Source organism: Drosophila suzukii (genome assembly GCF_043229965.1).
Source record: "Drosophila suzukii chromosome 2 unlocalized genomic scaffold, CBGP_Dsuzu_IsoJpt1.0 scf_2c, whole genome shotgun sequence".
NCBI lineage: Eukaryota > Metazoa > Arthropoda > Insecta > Diptera > Drosophilidae > Drosophila > Drosophila suzukii.
The window spans coordinates 6,511,526-6,521,155 of record NW_027255896.1 but is presented as its reverse complement, the minus strand read 5'-3'; positions in this window follow the sequence as shown (position 1 = coordinate 6,521,155).

Here is a 9,630-nt window from a genome sequence, read left to right as displayed (position 1 = left end):
TGCAAATCGTAGAACAATGCTTGGTACTATTTTTATGCAAAATCTTATAAGAGGTGATATTGATTCTATAGAACTTGTAAACCGCCTAACTTTCAATGTTCCTGTTAGACAAACACGAAATTATTATCCCCTAAATTTGCCACGATGTACATCTAATTTTTGTCTGCACGAGCCCTTTCGCGTTCAATGTAATAATTATAACAACCTTTATCATTTAATTTGCACTTCAACTTCTATCCCGGTATTAAAAACTAATATTTTAACTCATTTGCTTCATTCTTAGATGCTTCTTTTATTTTCATTTGTTGCCCGTCTCTATTTGTTTTTTGTATCTTCCTCGCGAACTCGTATTTTTTGCCCAAATTGATAAAAGGGCCCCGCGCGCAACAAGCACGTGCTTGGTGTCGTTGGGCCACTTGTTTGTACTGCTCGTAGTGCATCAACGTCCATCATATAAATATTCTGCGACAAAGTTCTGATTGAGTGTCCTCTCAATACTGACAGTCACAGAGGTTCGGGACTTTACGGTTACTAATTTACAATTTTACAAATAAGTAGGTGCATATTTAAAATTATTTAAGTTCCCTGCTCTATAAAACAGTCAAATTACTCATGGAAAATTAAGATGAAAGCTTTGCCATCCCTGGATATATCCACTCCGATACCGCAGGTACCGGGATTGTGGACCCTGGTAAAATTCGTTAAGGAATATGAAATGTCCTTGCGTTGGGCGCCAATTCTGTTAAGTGGGCATATAAGTGCCCGAGTCCTGACAAAGACTTGGGCCGAGGGAGAGGCGTGCGATATTCAGGCACCATTTGCCTCGGTAAGCCCCTCTCCTCTCTAACATAACGAGAATAAATATTAAAAGTGCCTGGAGAATAACATTAGTCATAAAGTTCGTCAGTCATCAGTCCACACTGCCCAACAAGCTTAGCTGTCGCTTGATCGCAATACGATCGGGATGTGTTTCCCTTCACACATTCGTGTGGCAATGGATCGTCGCGTCAGTCTGTCAGTCTGTCAGTCTGTCAGTCTGTCAGTCTGTCAGTCTGTCAGTCTGTCAGTCTGTCAGTCTGTCAGTCTGTCAGTCTGTCAGTCTGTCAGTCTGTCAGTCTGTCAGTCTGTCAGTCTGTCAGTCTGTCAGTCTGTCAGTCTGTCAGTCTGTCAGTCTGTCAGTCTGTCAGTCTGTCAGTCTGTCAGTCTGTCAGTCTGTCAGTCTGTCAGTCTGTCAGTCTGTCAGTCTGTCAGTCTGTCAGTCTGTCAGTCTGTCAGTCTGTCAGTCTGTCAGTCTGTCAGTCTGTCAGTCTGTCAGTCTGTCAGTCTGTCAGTCTGTCAGTCTGTCAGTCTGTCAGTCTGTCAGTCTGTCAGTCTGTCAGTCTGTCAGTCTGTCAGTCTGTCAGTCTGTCAGTCTGTCAGTCTGTCAGTCTGTCAGTCTGTCAGTCTGTCAGTCTGTCAGTCTGTCAGTCTGTCAGTCTGTCAGTCTGTCAGTCTGTCAGTCTGTCAGTCTGTCAGTCTGTCAGTCTGTCAGTCTGTCAGTCTGTCAGTCTGTCAGTCTGTCAGTCTGTCAGTCTGTCAGTCTGTCAGTCTGTCAGTCTGTCAGTCTGTCAGTCTGTCAGTCTGTCAGTCTGTCAGTCTGTCAGTCTGTCAGTCTGTCAGTCTGTCAGTCTGTCAGTCTGTCAGTCTGTCAGTCTGTCAGTCTGTCAGTCTGTCAGTCTGTCAGTCTGTCAGTCTGTCAGTCTGTCAGTCTGTCAGTCTGTCAGTCTGTCAGTCTGTCAGTCTGTCAGTCTGTCAGTCTGTCAGTCTGTCAGTCTGTCAGTCTGTCAGTCTGTCAGTCTGTCAGTCTGTCAGTCTGTCAGTCTGTCAGTCTGTCAGTCTGTCAGTCTGTCAGTCTGTCAGTCTGTCAGTCTGTCAGTCTGTCAGTCTGTCAGTCTGTCAGTCTGTCAGTCTGTCAGTCTGTCAGTCTGTCAGTCTGTCAGTCTGTCAGTCTGTCAGTCTGTCAGTCTGTCAGTCTGTCAGTCTGTCAGTCTGTCAGTCTGTCAGTCTGTCAGTCTGTCAGTCTGTCAGTCTGTCAGTCTGTCAGTCTGTCAGTCTGTCAGTCTGTCAGTCTGTCAGTCTGTCAGTCTGTCAGTCTGTCAGTCTGTCAGTCTGTCAGTCTGTCAGTCTGTCAGTCTGTCAGTCTGTCAGTCTGTCAGTCTGTCAGTCTGTCAGTCTGTCAGTCTGTCAGTCTGTCAGTCTGTCAGTCTGTCAGTCTGTCAGTCTGTCAGTCTGTCAGTCTGTCAGTCTGTCAGTCTGTCAGTCTGTCAGTCTGTCAGTCTGTCAGTCTGTCAGTCTGTCAGTCTGTCAGTCTGTCAGTCTGTCAGTCTGTCAGTCTGTCAGTCTGTCAGTCTGTCAGTCTGTCAGTCTGTCAGTCTGTCAGTCTGTCAGTCTGTCAGTCTGTCAGTCTGTCAGTCTGTCAGTCTGTCAGTCTGTCAGTCTGTCAGTCTGTCAGTCTGTCAGTCTGTCAGTCTGTCAGTCTGTCAGTCTGTCAGTCTGTCAGTCTGTCAGTCTGTCAGTCTGTCAGTCTGTCAGTCTGTCAGTCTGTCAGTCTGTCAGTCTGTCAGTCTGTCAGTCTGTCAGTCTGTCAGTCTGTCAGTCTGTCAGTCTGTCAGTCTGTCAGTCTGTCAGTCTGTCAGTCTGTCAGTCTGTCAGTCTGTCAGTCTGTCAGTCTGTCAGTCTGTCAGTCTGTCAGTCTGTCAGTCTGTCAGTCTGTCAGTCTGTCAGTCTGTCAGTCTGTCAGTCTGTCAGTCTGTCAGTCTGTCAGTCTGTCAGTCTGTCAGTCTGTCAGTCTGTCAGTCTGTCAGTCTGTCAGTCTGTCAGTCTGTCAGTCTGTCAGTCTGTCAGTCTGTCAGTCTGTCAGTCTGTCAGTCTGTCAGTCTGTCAGTCTGTCAGTCTGTCAGTCTGTCAGTCTGTCAGTCTGTCAGTCTGTCAGTCTGTCAGTCTGTCAGTCTGTCAGTCTGTCAGTCTGTCAGTCTGTCAGTCTGTCAGTCTGTCAGTCTGTCAGTCTGTCAGTCTGTCAGTCTGTCAGTCTGTCAGTCTGTCAGTCTGTCAGTCTGTCAGTCTGTCAGTCTGTCAGTCTGTCAGTCTGTCAGTCTGTCAGTCTGTCAGTCTGTCAGTCTGTCAGTCTGTCAGTCTGTCAGTCTGTCAGTCTGTCAGTCTGTCAGTCTGTCAGTCTGTCAGTCTGTCAGTCTGTCAGTCTGTCAGTCTGTCAGTCTGTCAGTCTGTCAGTCTGTCAGTCTGTCAGTCTGTCAGTCTGTCAGTCTGTCAGTCTGTCAGTCTGTCAGTCTGTCAGTCTGTCAGTCTGTCAGTCTGTCAGTCTGTCAGTCTGTCAGTCTGTCAGTCTGTCAGTCTGTCAGTCTGTCAGTCTGTCAGTCTGTCAGTCTGTCAGTCTGTCAGTCTGTCAGTCTGTCAGTCTGTCAGTCTGTCAGTCTGTCAGTCTGTCAGTCTGTCAGTCTGTCAGTCTGTCAGTCTGTCAGTCTGTCAGTCTGTCAGTCTGTCAGTCTGTCAGTCTGTCAGTCTGTCAGTCTGTCAGTCTGTCAGTCTGTCAGTCTGTCAGTCTGTCAGTCTGTCAGTCTGTCAGTCTGTCAGTCTGTCAGTCTGTCAGTCTGTCAGTCTGTCAGTCTGTCAGTCTGTCAGTCTGTCAGTCTGTCAGTCTGTCAGTCTGTCAGTCTGTCAGTCTGTCAGTCTGTCAGTCTGTCAGTCTGTCAGTCTGTCAGTCTGTCAGTCTGTCAGTCTGTCAGTCTGTCAGTCTGTCAGTCTGTCAGTCTGTCAGTCTGTCAGTCTGTCAGTCTGTCAGTCTGTCAGTCTGTCAGTCTGTCAGTCTGTCAGTCTGTCAGTCTGTCAGTCTGTCAGTCTGTCAGTCTGTCAGTCTGTCAGTCTGTCAGTCTGTCAGTCTGTCAGTCTGTCAGTCTGTCAGTCTGTCAGTCTGTCAGTCTGTCAGTCTGTCAGTCTGTCAGTCTGTCAGTCTGTCAGTCTGTCAGTCTGTCAGTCTGTCAGTCTGTCAGTCTGTCAGTCTGTCAGTCTGTCAGTCTGTCAGTCTGTCAGTCTGTCAGTCTGTCAGTCTGTCAGTCTGTCAGTCTGTCAGTCTGTCAGTCTGTCAGTCTGTCAGTCTGTCAGTCTGTCAGTCTGTCAGTCTGTCAGTCTGTCAGTCTGTCAGTCTGTCAGTCTGTCAGTCTGTCAGTCTGTCAGTCTGTCAGTCTGTCAGTCTGTCAGTCTGTCAGTCTGTCAGTCTGTCAGTCTGTCAGTCTGTCAGTCTGTCAGTCTGTCAGTCTGTCAGTCTGTCAGTCTGTCAGTCTGTCAGTCTGTCAGTCTGTCAGTCTGTCAGTCTGTCAGTCTGTCAGTCTGTCAGTCTGTCAGTCTGTCAGTCTGTCAGTCTGTCAGTCTGTCAGTCTGTCAGTCTGTCAGTCTGTCAGTCTGTCAGTCTGTCAGTCTGTCAGTCTGTCAGTCTGTCAGTCTGTCAGTCTGTCAGTCTGTCAGTCTGTCAGTCTGTCAGTCTGTCAGTCTGTCAGTCTGTCAGTCTGTCAGTCTGTCAGTCTGTCAGTCTGTCAGTCTGTCAGTCTGTCAGTCTGTCAGTCTGTCAGTCTGTCAGTCTGTCAGTCTGTCAGTCTGTCAGTCTGTCAGTCTGTCAGTCTGTCAGTCTGTCAGTCTGTCAGTCTGTCAGTCTGTCAGTCTGTCAGTCTGTCAGTCTGTCAGTCTGTCAGTCTGTCAGTCTGTCAGTCTGTCAGTCTGTCAGTCTGTCAGTCTGTCAGTCTGTCAGTCTGTCAGTCTGTCAGTCTGTCAGTCTGTCAGTCTGTCAGTCTGTCAGTCTGTCAGTCTGTCAGTCTGTCAGTCTGTCAGTCTGTCAGTCTGTCAGTCTGTCAGTCTGTCAGTCTGTCAGTCTGTCAGTCTGTCAGTCTGTCAGTCTGTCAGTCTGTCAGTCTGTCAGTCTGTCAGTCTGTCAGTCTGTCAGTCTGTCAGTCTGTCAGTCTGTCAGTCTGTCAGTCTGTCAGTCTGTCAGTCTGTCAGTCTGTCAGTCTGTCAGTCTGTCAGTCTGTCAGTCTGTCAGTCTGTCAGTCTGTCAGTCTGTCAGTCTGTCAGTCTGTCAGTCTGTCAGTCTGTCAGTCTGTCAGTCTGTCAGTCTGTCAGTCTGTCAGTCTGTCAGTCTGTCAGTCTGTCAGTCTGTCAGTCTGTCAGTCTGTCAGTCTGTCAGTCTGTCAGTCTGTCAGTCTGTCAGTCTGTCAGTCTGTCAGTCTGTCAGTCTGTCAGTCTGTCAGTCTGTCAGTCTGTCAGTCTGTCAGTCTGTCAGTCTGTCAGTCTGTCAGTCTGTCAGTCTGTCAGTCTGTCAGTCTGTCAGTCTGTCAGTCTGTCAGTCTGTCAGTCTGTCAGTCTGTCAGTCTGTCAGTCTGTCAGTCTGTCAGTCTGTCAGTCTGTCAGTCTGTCAGTCTGTCAGTCTGTCAGTCTGTCAGTCTGTCAGTCTGTCAGTCTGTCAGTCTGTCAGTCTGTCAGTCTGTCAGTCTGTCAGTCTGTCAGTCTGTCAGTCTGTCAGTCTGTCAGTCTGTCAGTCTGTCAGTCTGTCAGTCTGTCAGTCTGTCAGTCTGTCAGTCTGTCAGTCTGTCAGTCTGTCAGTCTGTCAGTCTGTCAGTCTGTCAGTCTGTCAGTCTGTCAGTCTGTCAGTCTGTCAGTCTGTCAGTCTGTCAGTCTGTCAGTCTGTCAGTCTGTCAGTCTGTCAGTCTGTCAGTCTGTCAGTCTGTCAGTCTGTCAGTCTGTCAGTCTGTCAGTCTGTCAGTCTGTCAGTCTGTCAGTCTGTCAGTCTGTCAGTCTGTCAGTCTGTCAGTCTGTCAGTCTGTCAGTCTGTCAGTCTGTCAGTCTGTCAGTCTGTCAGTCTGTCAGTCTGTCAGTCTGTCAGTCTGTCAGTCTGTCAGTCTGTCAGTCTGTCAGTCTGTCAGTCTGTCAGTCTGTCAGTCTGTCAGTCTGTCAGTCTGTCAGTCTGTCAGTCTGTCAGTCTGTCAGTCTGTCAGTCTGTCAGTCTGTCAGTCTGTCAGTCTGTCAGTCTGTCAGTCTGTCAGTCTGTCAGTCTGTCAGTCTGTCAGTCTGTCAGTCTGTCAGTCTGTCAGTCTGTCAGTCTGTCAGTCTGTCAGTCTGTCAGTCTGTCAGTCTGTCAGTCTGTCAGTCTGTCAGTCTGTCAGTCTGTCAGTCTGTCAGTCTGTCAGTCTGTCAGTCTGTCAGTCTGTCAGTCTGTCAGTCTGTCAGTCTGTCAGTCTGTCAGTCTGTCAGTCTGTCAGTCTGTCAGTCTGTCAGTCTGTCAGTCTGTCAGTCTGTCAGTCTGTCAGTCTGTCAGTCTGTCAGTCTGTCAGTCTGTCAGTCTGTCAGTCTGTCAGTCTGTCAGTCTGTCAGTCTGTCAGTCTGTCAGTCTGTCAGTCTGTCAGTCTGTCAGTCTGTCAGTCTGTCAGTCTGTCAGTCTGTCAGTCTGTCAGTCTGTCAGTCTGTCAGTCTGTCAGTCTGTCAGTCTGTCAGTCTGTCAGTCTGTCAGTCTGTCAGTCTGTCAGTCTGTCAGTCTGTCAGTCTGTCAGTCTGTCAGTCTGTCAGTCTGTCAGTCTGTCAGTCTGTCAGTCTGTCAGTCTGTCAGTCTGTCAGTCTGTCAGTCTGTCAGTCTGTCAGTCTGTCAGTCTGTCAGTCTGTCAGTCTGTCAGTCTGTCAGTCTGTCAGTCTGTCAGTCTGTCAGTCTGTCAGTCTGTCAGTCTGTCAGTCTGTCAGTCTGTCAGTCTGTCAGTCTGTCAGTCTGTCAGTCTGTCAGTCTGTCAGTCTGTCAGTCTGTCAGTCTGTCAGTCTGTCAGTCTGTCAGTCTGTCAGTCTGTCAGTCTGTCAGTCTGTCAGTCTGTCAGTCTGTCAGTCTGTCAGTCTGTCAGTCTGTCAGTCTGTCAGTCTGTCAGTCTGTCAGTCTGTCAGTCTGTCAGTCTGTCAGTCTGTCAGTCTGTCAGTCTGTCAGTCTGTCAGTCTGTCAGTCTGTCAGTCTGTCAGTCTGTCAGTCTGTCAGTCTGTCAGTCTGTCAGTCTGTCAGTCTGTCAGTCTGTCAGTCTGTCAGTCTGTCAGTCTGTCAGTCTGTCAGTCTGTCAGTCTGTCAGTCTGTCAGTCTGTCAGTCTGTCAGTCTGTCAGTCTGTCAGTCTGTCAGTCTGTCAGTCTGTCAGTCTGTCAGTCTGTCAGTCTGTCAGTCTGTCAGTCTGTCAGTCTGTCAGTCTGTCAGTCTGTCAGTCTGTCAGTCTGTCAGTCTGTCAGTCTGTCAGTCTGTCAGTCTGTCAGTCTGTCAGTCTGTCAGTCTGTCAGTCTGTCAGTCTGTCAGTCTGTCAGTCTGTCAGTCTGTCAGTCTGTCAGTCTGTCAGTCTGTCAGTCTGTCAGTCTGTCAGTCTGTCAGTCTGTCAGTCTGTCAGTCTGTCAGTCTGTCAGTCTGTCAGTCTGTCAGTCTGTCAGTCTGTCAGTCTGTCAGTCTGTCAGTCTGTCAGTCTGTCAGTCTGTCAGTCTGTCAGTCTGTCAGTCTGTCAGTCTGTCAGTCTGTCAGTCTGTCAGTCTGTCAGTCTGTCAGTCTGTCAGTCTGTCAGTCTGTCAGTCTGTCAGTCTGTCAGTCTGTCAGTCTGTCAGTCTGTCAGTCTGTCAGTCTGTCAGTCTGTCAGTCTGTCAGTCTGTCAGTCTGTCAGTCTGTCAGTCTGTCAGTCTGTCAGTCTGTCAGTCTGTCAGTCTGTCAGTCTGTCAGTCTGTCAGTCTGTCAGTCTGTCAGTCTGTCAGTCTGTCAGTCTGTCAGTCTGTCAGTCTGTCAGTCTGTCAGTCTGTCAGTCTGTCAGTCTGTCAGTCTGTCAGTCTGTCAGTCTGTCAGTCTGTCAGTCTGTCAGTCTGTCAGTCTGTCAGTCTGTCAGTCTGTCAGTCTGTCAGTCTGTCAGTCTGTCAGTCTGTCAGTCTGTCAGTCTGTCAGTCTGTCAGTCTGTCAGTCTGTCAGTCTGTCAGTCTGTCAGTCTGTCAGTCTGTCAGTCTGTCAGTCTGTCAGTCTGTCAGTCTGTCAGTCTGTCAGTCTGTCAGTCTGTCAGTCTGTCAGTCTGTCAGTCTGTCAGTCTGTCAGTCTGTCAGTCTGTCAGTCTGTCAGTCTGTCAGTCTGTCAGTCTGTCAGTCTGTCAGTCTGTCAGTCTGTCAGTCTGTCAGTCTGTCAGTCTGTCAGTCTGTCAGTCTGTCAGTCTGTCAGTCTGTCAGTCTGTCAGTCTGTCAGTCTGTCAGTCTGTCAGTCTGTCAGTCTGTCAGTCTGTCAGTCTGTCAGTCTGTCAGTCTGTCAGTCTGTCAGTCTGTCAGTCTGTCAGTCTGTCAGTCTGTCAGTCTGTCAGTCTGTCAGTCTGTCAGTCTGTCAGTCTGTCAGTCTGTCAGTCTGTCAGTCTGTCAGTCTGTCAGTCTGTCAGTCTGTCAGTCTGTCAGTCTGTCAGTCTGTCAGTCTGTCAGTCTGTCAGTCTGTCAGTCTGTCAGTCTGTCAGTCTGTCAGTCTGTCAGTCTGTCAGTCTGTCAGTCTGTCAGTCTGTCAGTCTGTCAGTCTGTCAGTCTGTCAGTCTGTCAGTCTGTCAGTCTGTCAGTCTGTCAGTCTGTCAGTCTGTCAGTCTGTCAGTCTGTCAGTCTGTCAGTCTGTCAGTCTGTCAGTCTGTCAGTCTGTCAGTCTGTCAGTCTGTCAGTCTGTCAGTCTGTCAGTCTGTCAGTCTGTCAGTCTGTCAGTCTGTCAGTCTGTCAGTCTGTCAGTCTGTCAGTCTGTCAGTCTGTCAGTCTGTCAGTCTGTCAGTCTGTCAGTCTGTCAGTCTGTCAGTCTGTCAGTCTGTCAGTCTGTCAGTCTGTCAGTCTGTCAGTCTGTCAGTCTGTCAGTCTGTCAGTCTGTCAGTCTGTCAGTCTGTCAGTCTGTCAGTCTGTCAGTCTGTCAGTCTGTCAGTCTGTCAGTCTGTCAGTCTGTCAGTCTGTCAGTCTGTCAGTCTGTCAGTCTGTCAGTCTGTCAGTCTGTCAGTCTGTCAGTCTGTCAGTCTGTCAGTCTGTCAGTCTGTCAGTCTGTCAGTCTGTCAGTCTGTCAGTCTGTCAGTCTGTCAGTCTGTCAGTCTGTCAGTCTGTCAGTCTGTCAGTCTGTCAGTCTGTCAGTCTGTCAGTCTGTCAGTCTGTCAGTCTGTCAGTCTGTCAGTCTGTCAGTCTGTCAGTCTGTCAGTCTGTCAGTCTGTCAGTCTGTCAGTCTGTCAGTCTGTCAGTCTGTCAGTCTGTCAGTCTGTCAGTCTGTCAGTCTGTCAGTCTGTCAGTCTGTCAGTCTGTCAGTCTGTCAGTCTGTCAGTCTGTCAGTCTGTCAGTCTGTCAGTCTGTCAGTCTGTCAGTCTGTCAGTCTGTCAGTCTGTCAGTCTGTCAGTCTGTCAGTCTGTCAGTCTGTCAGTCTGTCAGTCTGTCAGTCTGTCAGTCTGTCAGTCTGTCAGTCTGTCAGTCTGTCAGTCTGTCAGTCTGTCAGTCTGTCAGTCTGTCAGTCTGTCAGTCTGTCAGTCTGTCAGTCTGTCAGTCTGTCAGTCTGTCAGTCTGTCAGTCTGTCAGTCTGTCAGTCTGTCAGTCTGTCAGTCTGTCAGTCT